Source organism: Triturus cristatus, chromosome 5_2 (assembly GCF_964204655.1).
Source record: "Triturus cristatus chromosome 5_2, aTriCri1.1, whole genome shotgun sequence".
Taxonomy (NCBI): domain Eukaryota; kingdom Metazoa; phylum Chordata; class Amphibia; order Caudata; family Salamandridae; genus Triturus; species Triturus cristatus.
The window spans coordinates 87,082,885-87,098,542 of record NC_140588.1 but is presented as its reverse complement, the minus strand read 5'-3'; positions in this window follow the sequence as shown (position 1 = coordinate 87,098,542).

Here is a 15,658-nt window from a genome sequence, read left to right as displayed (position 1 = left end):
GAGTTAGTGTCTGTGTCAGTGGCTGCATAAGTGTGTGAGTGTGTGTGTTATTGACTGTATGGGTGACTGAATGGCTCCATGGGTGAGGAAGTGGTTGGTGAGTGGCTGTACGGGTGAGTGAGCAGCTTTTTGAGTGAGTGTATAGGTAAGTGAGTGGGTGTGAGTGGCTGTTTTTGAGAGTGGATGTCTATGTGAGTGGCTATAAGGGTGAGTGAGTTGGTGTGCAAGTGATTGTATAAAAGTGTGAATGGGTGTGTAAGTGGGTCAGTGAGCATGTGAGTGGGTGTGTAAGTAGTTGTATGGGTGTGTGAGTAGCTGTATTGGTGAGTGAGTTGCAGTATGAGTGACTGTATGGGTGAGGTTGTGGGTGTGTGAGTACCTCTATGGAATGAATTTATAGAGGAACATGACATATGCATTTTCCAGGAAACCTGGAGTGTCGATCCACTGTATAAGCCGGGGTTCTGTTGTTTCTTTACTTCAGCCATCGCATCAGGCCGTGGCCGCCCCTCTGGTGGCCTTATGGTCTGGATCAGGGCAGATCTTAATTTGAAGGTCACCATTGATAGCTACTCCACGCCTGACATAATGAGACTCACTATCAAAGGTACTCAGAGCTGTTCCTCTTGGGAACTTTTCAATGTCTATTCTCGTGGTACCCAAGGGGGTGCCAAGTCGTCTACCATCACAGCCCTCTCAGAAATACTTTCTACATGCCCTCCCAACTCTTACCTTCTTGTCGCCAGTGATTTTAATTGTTCCTTTGAACCGCTCGCCATAGAAGACATATTGGGCATACAAGATGAGGACACCAGTTGGAGCATCCCCTTACTTTCTCTCAACCCCGTAAAAAGATGGTCCCTGGCCGTAATTCAAATGAACGCCCTAGCATTAGAATTTGGCTTAAGAGCTGCCAATGGGCGTACACCCTCCGATCTAGCGGGCGCTAATACCTTTAATAGGGTTGGCAGCCAAAGTAGAATCGATTACATTCTGATCGACAGGAGGGGTTGGAAATATGTTGCCGACATGATCGTAACACCATCAATCAACAGCGACCATAACCCCCTGTCCCTCAGCATGCGGGAGATTTGGCATAGACAGGATACAACCTCTCACTCAGGAATGCAAATGACGACTAAGAAGCGTCAGCCCTCTAATTGCGGCAGATTCCTTAAATGGTCTAAAATTGCCCTCAGCGATACAAAACTTGTCACGCTGGAGAATATCCTTATTGACTATACCATTAGGCTTTCTTCAGTACCTAAGGACAAGCCTAGCCATACCAAAGTCTATGAGGAAACTATGAACGCAATTGGCACTCTGTTCCTTGACCATAGGAAAAAATCTAATCCCAGAGTCAAGTCAGAAAACGAGTGGTTCAACAAAGATTGCAGAATAAAGAAAAACAGCCTAATCTCTGCAATTAAATCTAGCAACCCTGGTGAGGTCAGGCAAGTGAGGTTGCTCTATAGGCAAGCACTCGCTTCCGCTAAGAAAGACTGGGATGAACAGCGCTGGATTTCACTAAAACTAGCGAGCCACGCAAAAAATGGCGAGCTATTTTGGTCTATCCTGAGAAGATCTACCAACCATGACCAGGCCCAAATCCCTAACCACATCACGGATAGGGATTGGTTCAACCATTTTAGGAACCTGTATGCGGGGGTGGAGGATGCGGTTGATCCTCCCACCTGCTTAAGGTCCACAGTTGAACTTCCCGACCACATTCCATTTCCAAGGATTGAGGAGAAAGAGGTTCAAATTGCCATTGATAAGATTGTATCCGCCAAGGCTCCAGGACCAGATGGCATCCCGGGAGACCTTTTTAAAGCTAACAGCGAGGGCTGGGCCATGTTTTTTACAATTTTCATCAACAGCTTATTGAATGGATCTTCGGTGCCTGAGTCTTGGAAAGGTGCAGAAGTAATCCCCATTTTTAAGAAGGGCTCCAGGGGAGACCCGGCGAATTATCGCCCAATTAGCCTTATCGACTCTGGCCAGAAATTGGTCGGTAGGATCCTCCTGGAGAGGATACATTCCTGGGTGGATGAAAAAGGGATCTTAACAAAGTTCCAGGCGGGCTTTAGGGCCTGCACCAGTACAATTGACCAAGCATTTAGGCTAATGCTTCTTTACTGGAAGACGGTAACCATCGGTAAGGGCGCCCTATATCTTGCGTTCATCGACCTTAAGACCGCCTTTGATTTGGTCCCTCGTGACCGCTTGTGGCTGATTCTGGAGGAGCTGGGAATCCCCTCCTACATTTTGAAACTCCTTATTCGAATGCACGAAGAGAACTTTGCTTGTATTAGATGGGGGACCTAGGGCCAGAAAACCAATAAAATACCAGTGAATAGAGGGGTTCGCCAAGGTTGTGTCTTGGCACCAACACTTTTCACATTGTTTGTGAATGGCGTGGTCTCCTTCCTGCTTGAAGTTGAAGCGGATGTCCCCGCTTTGGCGGGTAACAAAGTCCCCGCCCTTCTTTTTGCGGACGACACACTTTTAATTTCAAAAACACCGTCAGGACTACAGAAGCTTTTACAGCGCTTCTCTTTGTTCTGCGAGCAGAGAGGTCTTGTCATCAACACTGCCAAAACCAAACTCCTCTATTTCAATCCTTCTAGATCCTCCGGCTCCACTCTGACCCTAGATGGGAAACCATTGGAGCGTGTCAGGGAGTTTGATTACTTGGGAATCAGAATCTCTGACAGGCTCAAATGGCAGCCCCACATAGATAAAATGGCACTTAATCTCAAACGGGTAACTGGAGCCCTGGGAAAGGAATTCCGGGCCTCTACCACTAAACCCATTGCCCCAGTATTAAACATTTATGCCGCAAAGGCGGTGGGTAGTGCTCTTTATGGCGCGGAACTGTGGGGCTTCAGCTGTGTCGACTCACTTGTGACCAACGAAAACAAGTTCTTTAGAGAACTTGTATCTCTCCCTAGGGGTACCCCAACCAAACCACTCTTGAGCGGCTTTGGTAGGCGCTCAATTAGAGATCTAGCCACCCTTCGCCCTCTGTTATACTGGGCACGGCTGTGGCGCACCCCTGAGCTTTCTAACTATGTCGATGGGCTCAGGGAGGTTATAAATATGCAAGGAGCCCATAAAATCGAGTGGCTCACAAATATTAAAAAACTTTTGGTCACAATCGGCCTTACGTCTGATCGGCCCCTGGGGGCGCCAATATCAAAGGAGGAAGCTAAACGAGCTTTCTGGGCATGGGTGGCTGCCTCGGAACAAAGAGATCCTAACATTGGAAGGTTGACAGAGGTTTTTTACCAGCACAAACTTACTCCTCTTTTAGAACCTTACCTTGATTTTATCACTAAGCCTAAGGATAGGTCTCTTTTTATCCAGTTTAGATTCGGGACACTCCCACTACGTGATCGTACCAGCGAGTGGAAACCCCCCCATAAGACTCTTCCAGATTGTCCATTTTGCTCTGGCGCTATTGAAAACATCTCTCATTTTTTCTTCGCATGCCCAGCCTATTTATTTCCTAGAATGAAATGGCTTAGGCCTGTTTGTTTACTCCTAGGAACAAGGGATTACATTGATGCTATGAGAATCCTTAAAACCTCTACTAATACTACTATAGTTTGTGGGGTGGCCAAATTCCTAGGTTGGGCATGGCTAATGAGACAGAGATGTATTAGTTCCAGCTAAATCCTTTCATCCTTTTTTTCTTTTTTAACTCCCAAAGCTGCAAAATTTAATAAATTTTTAGATATTTATTGTATATTACCCAACTGGATTTTTCTTACGACATGTCTTAAAAATGAATTTGTAATTTTTTTTATGTATTTTGTGCTTTTATGACATTACATGTCGAAATAAAGCTTTGATTTATTGAGTACCTCTATGGGTGTGTAAGTGGCTGTGTGAGTTTCTTTTTGGGCAATTTTGTGGGTGTGTGAGTGGCTGTAAGGTTGTATGAGTGGGTGTGTAAGTGTCTGTATGTCTGTATGACTGGATGTGTGAGTGGCTGTATTGGTGAGTGAGTGGGTTTATGAGTGGCTGTATGGGAGAGTTAATAGGTGTATAAGTGAGTGGATATGTGAGTGGCTCTATGATTGAGTGATTGGTTGTGTGAGTATCAGTCTGGGTCTGTGAATGGGTGTGTGAGGGTTTGTTTGGCAATAGGAGTGGTTCTATGAAAGATTGAATGGAGGTGGGATTGGTTGTCTGAGAAGTTCTGTGGATGATGTCATCAGTGATGTCATTTGAGATGCCCTAAGTGATGTCAATGACCATATAATGAGTGATGTAATATGTGAGGTCATAATCAGTTTGTTGCCGGAGCATAAATTAATAGTTAGCTCAGGTAACTATAACTGCTGAATATCTATGGTTTTGAATCTGAGCCTAATGATAATGTCCCTGTAACCTTTGCTTTTTTCAGTTAATTGCTAAGGTTTTTTTAAATTCTATTTCCTAACTATAACTGCCGTGTTGCCTTTATTTTTTTAGGTGAATGTCTAAGGTTTTCTAGTTTTATTTCCTAACTTTGGCCTGTAACCTTTAAGAGTGAGTGTGTGAATGAGTGCATGAGTGTCTCAGTGGGTTTGTGAGTGAGTGCATGAGTGTCTCAATGTTTGTGGATGGGTAAGTGAGTGACCAAGTGGGCCTGGGAGTGGCCGCATAAGTGTCTCACTGGGTGTGCAAGTGTTTGCATGAGTGTCTCACTGGGACTGTAAGCGGGTGTGTGAGTATAATAGTAGATGCATGAGTGTCTGATTGAGTATCTGAGTGGGTCTCTGAGTGGGTGTCAGAGTGTCTGAGTGGGTTTCAAATTGCCTCCATGCGTGGGTGAGTCAGTCTGTGAGTGAGTCCATGAGTGTGTAAATGGGCCTGTTAATGAATGCCTGAGTATCTGAGAGGGTGTGTGAGTGGGTGTGTGTAACTGACTGGGTGTGTGAGTGGGTTCATGAGTCTTTGAGTAGGTGTGTAAGTGGGTCTGTGAGTGGTTGTAGAAGTGTATGTGTGTGCTTGTGAGTGCCTCCTTTGAGTGTGTCAGTTACTCTGTGAGTGACTGCATGAATGTCTGAGTGGACCTGGGAGTTGGAGCATGTCTCTGAGTGGGTCTATGAGTGGGAGTGGGAGTCTCTGAGTCAGTATGTGGGTTGGGCATGAGTGTCTGAGTAGATCTATGAGTAATTCTGTAAGTGGGTGCATGGGTATATGACTGGATCTGTGAGTGGGTGGGAAAGTGTCTGAGTTGTCATGTGAGGGGGTACATGAGAGCCTGAGTGGGTTTTGGACATTCGGTGCTTGTTTTCTGCCTTTTTTTTTATCACTTCTGACATTTATTTAGCCTCTTTCATCTAGCTGCTGACCTTTATTTTGCCTTTTTCTGCTCATTTCTGACCTGTATTTTGCCTCTTTCTGACCTTTATCTTGCCTTGTCCAGTTTGTTGCTGACCTTTATCCTGTCTCTTTCTCCTCATTTCTGAATTTTATTTTGACTTTTTCTGGTCATTTGTTTACCTCTATTTTGCCTCTTCCTGCTCTTTTATGTGTTTTGCCTCCTGCATTAATCTAGCTTGATTTGCCCTGGGAAGGTGGCAGTCCATGGGGTACGAGTAGGCCCAGTGGGTCTGCCTGCATACATATTTCAAAGTGCCCTGGGGAAGTGGCAGCCCCCAGGGCTGTCATAAGCCCTAGGAGGAGGGCCCATGCTCCCCTCCTTTATATAATTGCTCATGCCCTCGGGACTTGGTCTACCCTGGGGCTAAAGATCACAGAAGCCCATGCTTCTTTTTAAAAAAAAAATCAGTGAGAGCCACGGATCCAGCATGTCTCTTGCCAAAAAACAAAAAATAGGCCTTGTGGGTCAGGGTATTCCTAACCTGCCCCCTTCTCTAGTTCTAATGTTTATTGTGAGACTTGGCTGAAGCCAAGTCCCAAGATAGCTGCAAACACTTCCTGGTTGAAGTGTTGGCAGCTAATCACACTTCAATACGGGGACTGTTGCACCTTTGGAGGATCAACGTCCCTCTATATATACAAATTTGAATTTTTGCGAATATTTCCAAAACTACTGAATGGAATTATGCCAATTTATATAAAGGTAACTTTTTGGACCGACATCTATTTTTCTGCCAAATTTGGTGAAATTCCGTACAGCTGCTCTATGAGAATTAACAATGGAAAAAGTATTTTAGGACCCCCCCTTTTTCTCGGCCCTCGCTTGACGGATCACCACAAAACATTCAAGGCAGCAGCTGAAGTGAACGTTGTATTTATTTAGAAAAGTTTGGGATGAGTCGTCAAACAACGCTAAAGTTATTTGCAAAACAAAAATCTTTCTTCCTGTGGAAACTAGGTCCTAACTATAAGCACCCATATATTTTTATATTATCAACCAAATCCCAAAGGAACAGAGCACTCACAGGTAAATAGAATCTTAATTTATTAAATGTCATTTGCTCAGCCAGACACCTACCAGCAGGAACTTCCTTTCTCAATTGCAATATTGTACTTAGTGGGTGTCTCCTGGATATTTACATTGAAGGCCATCAGCGGTAACAAGGGTAACTAGCTTGCTGTGCAAAAATCAACATGACTGACAGCCTGCATAATATATAAGAAACTATCCATGGAGACAGTGGCCATTATGGTTTGAAGAGCTCCTGAAGTGTTAATGTACTCATGGATTGCGCCATTGGGACTAATTGAGAACTGTCTATTACATACAGGGATGGCGTTATGCAGGCTGTTCACGCCATGGAGGCAGAGTGATTTGCAATTGCTGTCCAAGAGAAATCATCCAATCAGAGTGCCTCAGTCCTTTTAGAAAGTGTCATGTGATTTTCAGTACACTATCAGCATTGAGAAAGGAATTTCCTGCCGAAACACGTCTGGCTGATCAAATAAAATGAAATAAATCAAGATTCTACTTACACTTGAGTGCTAGATTCCTTTGAGATTTGTGTGCTAATGAACGCATGGCGTGACCACTGCCACGACAGAGGCACACATTCAATAGTGTTTGGCAGTAAGTGGATGCTGGTGATATATAATCAGGATGTATATCAGATGCTTACAGATTTTAACAAAGCGGCTTCTACTAAATTTAGACCTATGTCTACCTTTTTACCCACAATGCCACATGACAATATCGATACGTTCCAAGACATTGTTTCTGATCAACTGTTAAGATACAATCAAAAAGTATGGTTGAAAAAATCTGTACCCATGACATACAATATGACCATAGCACAAAAAATGCATTTACCAACTTAGCCACTGATAGTTCTATTGTAGTCAGGCCTGCAGACAAGGGAGGCAATGTGGTCATCATGAGTAGCGAGATGTACATAGTAGAAGCCATTCGCCAGTTGAATGACCCACTCTTCTAATCCCTCAATAACAGAAATGAGTACAGTAAAAGTATGACCAACATATGGAACAAATGAAAACCACTGTGTTATCCCTGTGCACTCTAGACGATTAGACATTGGATAACACATTGGTAAATCGTGTTATCCGGTCCCGTAATTCACTGTTTATAATTCATGAATTATGTTACGGGATGATGATGTTTATTAACATATTCAGATTTTGTCTATATTTTTCACTTATTATTTTCCACTTCTATGTACATTTTCCTTTCTCAAACCTTTTTCTTTCTTCATTAACTTTATTGAAATGTTGGTCTTTTCTTTGGGGTTTCTACTTGTCTGGCCGCTTCATTGGCCGTTTGTGTCTACATTCCTGTCAGCTTGATGCCCATTCGTTGTGATTACGTTAACACGTAACCGATTGGCTTATACTGTCCATTCCCACATCACGTCACTTTAGCTTATATATATTAACCTATCACAGGGTGATTTAGATTTGTCATCAAGTTCGACGTTGAACTTTCACGCCGTCCGCAGAGCCTTAGACATGTGAAAACCGTTTGGTTTCCAGTAAGTTCATATAAAAAATACGCTCTTTCCGGGTTTTAAAGGGACCTTTTGGTACTTTCTTTCACTCGTTTTATGCTGGCGCGTTTCTTTCTTTTTTACTGAATTTTGGACCTGGGTTATCTGCATCTCTCCTTAGTACACGCTTCGTTATTATTTTTTCAATTACACATTTATTTCCCGCATGTATTGTTCACTTCCGTTCATTTTCTGCTCTCTAGCTTAAATATTTATTTACCGCTCGTTTCGTTAATTTTCTTTCATTTGGTTTGTCTTCATCACAGTTTATGTATTTTGGTCTGTACACGTGATTTTTTATGCATTGATTTAACTGTCCAGAGTTGTTTCATTTGTTTGGGATAGTGAACTTAATGGTCCTGTTTCATTTCATTTGTAGACCCCTGAAGAAGGGTCAGATTATTGACCCGAAATGCATTGGGTGGATGTCTAATGTGCTCAAGAAGAACAATTCTTTGTTATGTATGATTACATTTGGAAATGATATTTCAACGAGAGACTCAATCGGATGAATTTGTCGAAACTCAATCTATGAAGTAAATAAATTGTTGAAGAAACTTTATCAGTTTCATGGTTTACTGAGTGCCCTTGTCTTGCGAGAAGGTGATTCTTCTCACTACACACGAACAACATATGGAACAACCTTACAGAGTGGAGAGACAAGGGATTATTAGAGTGGGAAGAATATTGTTTTTTACCGAAAGATTTTCCCAAACTCCCCGTGCTCTACCTCCTCCATAAGATCAATAAGGACATTACCAATCCTCTGGGGCGACCCATAGTTTCTTCTAGAGGGAGTGCCTTAGAAAACGTATCGAGACATGTAGACCATTTCTGAAAAGATCAGGTGGTCCTCCTTCCCTCGTATGTGAGAGATACAAAGGACTTTCTAACCAAGATACAGGGAGTGCTCTGGCAAGAAGAGTTTATACTTATTACCATGGATGTTAGCTCGCTATACGCCATCATTGAACACGAGATAGGGATCGCAGCATGCCAAAAATACCTATCCAAAAGAGCTATAAAATACCTTGATCATACTAACATGATCATTGCTATCATTAGGTTCTGCCTCAAAAGCAATTTCTTTCTCTTCAATGGCGACATATACAGACAAACCCTTGGCACTGCCATGGGAACATGTTTCACGCCCAGTTTTGCGAACTTGTTCCTTGGGACATGGGAGGAGGAGCTTAGACAAGACACCAACCTCGAAAATGAGTTTGACAAAGTTGTTTTATGGCTAAGGTATATCGATGACCTCCTGAGGCGGAAAGCCGGGAGCGCTGCTAATTGAATTTTAAAACTTGTGTAATTCTGTGTTTTTACTTACCTGCACTAAAGCTAGGATTCCAGCCTGACTCTTGACCCCCAGACAGCCGATCTTGACGCTGTCACGGGGAATCCTCCCTCGCTGCCGCCATCAACAGCGAGCGACCTAGCTCCGCCCACTTCGCCGGCCACGCCCCCTTCTCCCAGGCTAAAAGGGCGCGCTGATCACTAGCGCGTCCACTCTAACATTCTCCTGAGGCGGAAAGCCGGGAGCGCTGCTAATTGAATTTTAAAACTTGTGTAATTCGGTGTTTTTACTTACCTGCACTAAAGCTAGGATTCCAGCCTGACTCTTGACCCCCAGACAGCCGATCTTGACGCTGTCATGGGGAATCCTCCCTCGCTGCCGCCATCAACAGCGAGCGAGCTAGCTCCGCCCACTTCGCCGGCCACGCCCCCTTTTCTTTTCTCCACTCCCTCTAAAACGCCCCTATAAAACAATGTGTATGGGCCGGAAGCGCAGCGGACGGGCGCAGCGGGCGCGACGATTGCGCGCCGAAGGCGCGCCTAAGGCAAGCCCGTCTGCGCCCGTCCGCGGCTGTCCGGGGATAGGGGCACGTCACCCAATTTATCACCTTTTCCCCCGCCCAACTCCGCAGCCTCCAGGGCCCATGGTCTTTACCAGCCACTACCTGTTCCCGCATTTCTTATCTCGGCCTGTCTCCTGCTCCTTCTCCCACCATCCTTCCCCTTCAACACATTCCCCCTCACCCCCCCGTGGGTGATGTTAACCCTGGATCCTCTAAAACCCTCTCAGTATACTACTTAAACACTCGGTCTGCAGTAGCCCACTCGCATGAACTATCGGTGCTGCTAGACCTTCATGCACCAGATCTTCTTTTTTTAACAGAAACATGGTTTTCGATGACTCCCTCCCCGTTCTATTGGCCACTCTCCCAGCCCCATATTACGCTCTACATGCGGATCGCCATAATGGTAGAGCTGGGGGCGGCGTTGCGGTCATCGCCCGAACTGACCTCCCCTTTCAAACTCTTTCCTTGCCAGATATTGCCACTACGGAGTACCTGGCTATCCGTACCACCTCTATTACACCTCCCCTCACTTGCATACTTACCTATCGTCCCCCTCAATCCCCTTTATTGTTTCTCCCCGATTATCTGGAAGTTTTGGCCACGATCACAGTTAACAACTCCTCCATTTTACTCCTGGGTGACTTTAATTTTTGGCCCTCAGACCCCGCAGAATGCCCATCCTTAAAAGAATTTTCAGACACCCTTCAATCTCTTAACTTCACATCTCATATTCACTCTCCTACCCATGTCAAGGGTCATATCCTAGACCAGATTTGGTCCTTGAACTGTCCCGTAGAGTCCCTATCCATCTCACCTTGTACGTGGTCAGACCATCATTTGATCTCATTTGCCCTTCCCACACATCCTCCGGCCAAGCCCCCACTTCCTAAGAACATCTGGGTCCGCGCTTGGGGGCGAGTAGACCCTGAAAATTTATCAACCCTACTCACCACCTCCTACCCCTCCCTACAAGGTCTATCCACCCTTTCCCAGTTCACGGCCATTGAACAGTGGCTCTCCTCAGGCTGCGACTCTATTGCCCCTTTGAAACGGGTCACCTCAAAGTGGGAGAAGGATGCCAACCTGTGGTTTAATGAAGATCTTAAGGCCACCAAACTAGCGGTACGTCGAGCGGAGCGGGCCTGGAGGAGAAACTACTGCCCCTCACTGCAATTGGAGTTCATTAACATCCTGACTCAATATAAAAAGGCTATCTTGGCGGCCAAAACAACCTATTTTTCTTCAAAAATCCTCGCAGCTGAGAACCAATCGAGGGAAATCTTCTCGATTGTGCACAACCTGGCATTCTCCGACAGAACCACTCTGAAGCCCACCCCTTCCCAGGAACTCTGTCACTCCCTAAACAATTTCTTCATTCAGAAAATAGCCACTATTAAAGCCAATATCCCTCTCCCCTCTCCTACCTTTGTGGATCCCCAGTGTCCTCCCCCCAAGGGACAACTCACTACTTTCCCTTCCTTGACCAAGGAATCCCTGCCCTCCATAATTCCCCTTGTCAAATCCGGCTCTCCGTTAGATCCCTGCCCTGCCCACATCCTCCGTCACATCTTTACTACTTGTCCAGACACCCCCCTTCACCTCCTAAATAGTTCTCTCTCCCAGGGCGTGGTACCCAATCCACTCAAAACAGCAGTCATTGTTCCCATCCTGAAGAAGCAGGGCGCAGACCCCTCAGTCCTTGCCAATTTTCGCCCCATCTCTCTCCTGCCTTTTTTTGGCGAAAGTGCTCAAGCGCCATGTCACCTGCGCTCTGAGCTCTTTTGTAGAGAAGTACGGGGTTCTTGCCCCCCGCCAGGCCGGATTTCGCCCCGCACACTCTACGGAGTCCGTAGTCCTCTCGGTCCTCGACAACCTCAGGGAGGGAATGGACACTAACCAGACCCAGGCCTTGGTTCTCCTCGATCTCTCAGCCGCTTTTGACACGGTTGATCATACCATCTTGCTTTCCCGTGTCAGGGCGGCGGGGATCGGGGGCACCGCGCTGGTATCGTTATCCTCCTTCCTGAGGGACCGCACCCAGGCAGTTCGCCTGGGTGATTTTTCTGCGGACTTTCGGAAAGTTCAGTGCGGGGTCCCCCAAGGCTCCTCCCTTTCACCTCTTTTGTTTAATCTTTACATCGCCCCTCTTATTTTCTCACTGCAGCAAATGGAGGTCACCGTATTTAATTATGCGGATGACCTCCAACTTGTCTTTAATCTGTCTTCTTCCCCTGCCTCTGTTCTTAACTTCCAATCTATCATGATTTATATCCGGGACTGGATGAACCACAACCATCTGAAACTCAACCCAGACAAGACTGAGCTGGTGTTGACGGGTGGTTCATCCAGCCCCTGGTCTTCCTTGTTTTGGCCCCCTTCCCTAGGCTCTCCACCTGTCCCCTCTACCTCAGTAAAAACATTAGGCATTATTCTCAATTCTCAACTCACCCTTCACTCCCAGGTTAGTTCTGTGGTTTCTTCTTCTTTTCTTTCACTGCGCACTATACGCAAGGTGTCCCGTTTTTTTTTCTTTCTTTTGACGCTTTGAAACTGATCACCCTGGCAATGGTCATCTCCCGCCTGGATTACGGCAACGCCTTATATGCAAGTATATCTGCATATAGCTTAAGCCGTCTGCAGCAGATCCAAAACCAGGTGGCGCGCCTGGTGTTTAAACTACCAAAGTCTCACCACGTCACTCCCCTCCTCAAGTCCCTACATTGGCTTCCTGTCCGCGCGCGTGTCCAGTTCAAGCTTGCTTCCATCACCTTCCAAGCACGACTGGGCACGGCCCCGGCTTTTATCTCATCTGAGATCATTCCCTATGTTCCCTCCAGGGAACTGCGTTCATCCACTCAATCCCTTCTCACAGTCCCGCGGTTCCGGAGGAAGAAATGGGGAGGATCGAAATTTGCGACCCTTGCTCCACTCTTCTGGAACTCCCTGCCTCTTGAGCTTAGAGCCTTAACTCTTTATCCGCAATTCCGGAAACAGCTCAAAGCTCATTTGTTTACTAAATTTTTTAACTAGTTCATTAGCAGTTTCTGTTTCCTTTTAACTCAGCTTCGGCTTCCCTCGCCCAGATATCTGTTAGTTGCAGCGCCATGAAACCGCTGGTGAACGTGCGCTTTATAAATAATTTTAAATTCAAATTCAAATTCTTCATGATTAGAAGAGGTACGGTTACCGAAGCTGAAGACTTTATACACAAACTTAACAGCAACAGTCGCAAACTAGTACTGACTAGTGATATGAGTCACAATACTGTTGATTTTATTGATATCAAGGTTGAAATCATCAATAACACCTTACACACTAGGCTGTTTAGGAAAGCTACTGCAGTCAACAGTCTGCTCCATGCTTTGAGCAGTCATCCTGATTGGCTAAAGTGGAGTATTCCAAGGAACAAGATATCATGCGCACCAGATTGCTGAGAGAGGTTATCCAGGTTGGATTTTATGTAGGGCAACAGAGAAGATCAAAAACATCAGTAGGAAGACCATCTTGGACACCAAAGACAGTATAGATGAAAGTGAAAACACTACCAGAGTCATTCTGACCTACAAAGGTGGGCCCAAGGGAGTACAACGTATCCTAGCTAAGAATTGGGACATGCTAAGAAAAGACCCCATCATAGGCACTACCATTACTTTTAGACCACAGATCACCATACAGAAAGGGATGCAGCATGAGAGACATTCTAGTACATAGTGATATCACTGCAAAAGAAGATAGGGGCATAAATTAACAGGGATTCTTCCCATGCGAGCATTGCAGGGAGCGCCGCGTCAGCCGCATGAGGAAGGAGTATCTTAACGCCAACAGTAATAGAGCCATATCCATTTGGAATGCCCGTGTAATCTTCGCTATGTGGGCAGTATGACACATATGACCAAGAAACGTGTCATGGAGCACATGAGGGCTATATTCAAAAGAGATCCACACTCCCCCATAGCCAGGCACTTTGAGACATATCACTACTCGGACAGCATGAAACTACAGTTTTTTCTCATTCAACAAATAGAAAGCAATCACAGAGGTGGGAACCAAGAACTCCAGTTAAGGAAGCAAGAATCCAAATACATCATTGAGCTAGAAACACACTACCCCAAGGGACATAACCTTGATGAAGAAATTGCAATGCATCTGCATGATGAATAGAAATGTTACTGTATGATGGAATCAACTGCTTGAGTACTGTGTTTTAAGACAGTAATGTGTTACTCTAATGTTTTTACTATGCACTATATGTTGTTTCACCAAACTTTCAGTAATTTAGCTGTCGATCCTTTCTTTCTTTTCACAGGAGGAAAGGAAGGTACGGACTAGATGGAATCGATAGAACTAGTCCCTACCCTTTTCTTCGTGGCATCATTCTCCTGACATGACACTATGCCGCAGATAAGACTTTACTTTTCTTGAATTCTTTCTCTCTCTATGTTATATTTTGTACACTGTTTTGGCACGCTGTCATGTTGGTTTTCCACACCTCTACCTACATAGCCATTTGGCAGAGCCTGTTTACCCACTAGGGGCGTACATACAGATTGGTTCATTTTCTCCTTGTACTAATCATCCACTAGGGGAATGTATTTAACTACTCGAAGCGGTAGTCCCTGACAATACTCATTAGGGGTATATTCGTGACCCAGTTAATATTCGGGTCCCACAGTAATGTGGTCTTGTGCAAACCCACTCTCAAATATTGCCCAGGACTCAACTAATAAGTTTATACTGATCATGTAAGGTGATACACCAATCCACTTGGATTTGATCGATCCCCAGCTAAAAGACGTTACAAGATGGTGACTATAACCGAGGGCACCACATGCAGACTATCAGGGACTAGCTTCCATTCTTTACATATGTTTACAGGACTGTCTTAATGTACAATATGTTTTATCACACAGGATATTGACATTACATGTTACAGTGTGCACAATCATGACGTCTTATATGCGATTTTAGTTATGATTTAACATGTTGCAAGATGGCGACCATAGTAATTTTGACATTTTCACTGAACCAATCACATAATCATGTCCTATGTCAGTTTCTAATATGGAGTATATAAGGAGGTTTGTCATATCGTGCACTTTGTGTGTTCAAGCCGCAAGGCGAAACGCGTCACGTTGATTTATGATGGAATATATCATTCTTTTTCCTGATCCTGATTGTGGTCTCCGAGAGCGCACGTGATTGCCTTCGTGTTGTGAAAAATTGGATTATCAGCTGCTCCGCCGACTTTTGCGTCACCTCCCATGGGACTCCGGCTTCCAGCAGGAGCACTTCATCTTTGGATATATATATATATATATATATATATATATATATATATATATATTACCTACTGGCGGTCGCCAGTAGGTAGTTATAGTTAGGACCACGTTTCCATAGGAAAACCTCAACATTCTATTTTGAATAACTTTGGCGCCGGTCGACGAATCCTCGCGAATTTCTCAAAATAGGTGGGGCGCTACGCTCCGCTCCTACCCTGAAAGTCTCGGGGGGATCCGTCAAGCGGGGGCTGAGATAAAAGGGGGGTCCCAAAACGCGTTTTTCCCATGCATTTTTCCATAGGACCTTTAGAACGAGCTACAGCCCGAACGGCTGAACAGAATTACTCAAAATTTGGCAGAGAGGTAGTCCCTAGGTCAAGGAAGTGCCTTTTGTAGGTTTGGTGTAAATCTGTTCAGTAGATTCTGAGAAAATAGCCTTTAAATCAATATATATATCTGAGCCCGCTTACGGTACGCTTACCGTACGCTTACGGTAAGCGTACGGTGGCGTGCGCGAGCGCGATTCTGATTGGCTCTTAGATCTTAGTAAACATTCGAATCGGCCGAAACCAGG